This window comes from Brassica oleracea, chromosome C3 (genome assembly GCF_000695525.1).
Source record: "Brassica oleracea var. oleracea cultivar TO1000 chromosome C3, BOL, whole genome shotgun sequence".
In the NCBI taxonomy this organism is placed as follows: Eukaryota; Viridiplantae; Streptophyta; class Magnoliopsida; order Brassicales; family Brassicaceae; genus Brassica; species Brassica oleracea.
In genome coordinates this window covers 45,449,608-45,450,744 of record NC_027750.1, presented here as the reverse complement: position 1 = coordinate 45,450,744, position 1,137 = coordinate 45,449,608, and positions in this window count along the sequence as shown.

Genomic DNA, 1,137 nt, shown 5'->3' with positions numbered 1-1,137 from the left:
GCTACGTAGCGACCGAGCTTGGCCGAGCTCGGTCCCTACGTAAGCGACCGAGCTTGGCCGAGCTCGGTCGCTACGTAGCGACCGAGCTTCGGCTTGATCTCGATCGCTACGTAGCGACCGTGCGGGACGAGCGCTCGGTCGCTACGTAGCAACCGAGCTTCGGCTTGAGATCGGTTGCTAGCACGTAGCGACCGAGCTTTGAATCGAGCTCGGTTGCTACGTAGCGACCGAGCTTTGAATCGAGCTCGGTTGCTACGTAGCGAACCGAGCTGGACGAGCGCTCGGTTGCTACGTAGCGACCGAGCTTTGAATCGAGCTCGGTTGCTACGTAGCGACCGAGCTTTGAATCGAGCTCGGTCGCTTCGTATCGAGCTCAAACGCTTCGTAGCGACCGAGCTTTGGCTCGGACTTGGTTGCTACGCAGCGACCGAAGAGCGTGTATGCGTGGTAATTACGCAACGGTCGAGCTTGGTTAGTTTGGTTTGAATCTTCAAGGATACTTCTTCGTAAAAACTTCGTGTTTGGTTTTTTTTTACGAAAGTTACATCTTCCTTTTTACTATCTCTTTCGGAAATACGATCTCCGAGGATTTTTGGGTGGTAATTCCGTCCTAACCGTTTTTGACCCCAACAGTACTCCTTGTACCTCTCCCATCTTCATGAAAAGGTTCATCAGACTTCTGCTTGAAATTGGAGATCCTATGCCGTAGAGCCGCGGTTTTAGACTTCGTGTAGAAGTGGCTCAGGAACGCTGATCGGACCTGGTCCCATGAGGCAAGAGAACCAGTCGGCAGAGATTGGAGCCAGCGAGAAGCTTTCCCTTAAAGAGAGAATGGGAACAGCGTGCATTTGACATAATCTGGTGGCACTCCGTTAGAGCGAGAGAAATTGCAGATTCTCTCAAAGGCTTCGATGTGGTCCATCGGGATGTGAGTAGTGAGACCGCTGAACATGCTCTTCGGTACCAGACTTATCACTGCCGTTTTGATCTCATAGTCTTGCCGAGTGCAAGGAGGAGGGTTGATGGGGGAGCGGTTATTAGCGAAATTCTGCGGAAGGTTCCGCTCCCCAATAGAAGCACCACGCTCTTCTCGCGCGGCGTTCTCAGCTGCTTCTTGAGCAGCTTGTTGCTGATTTT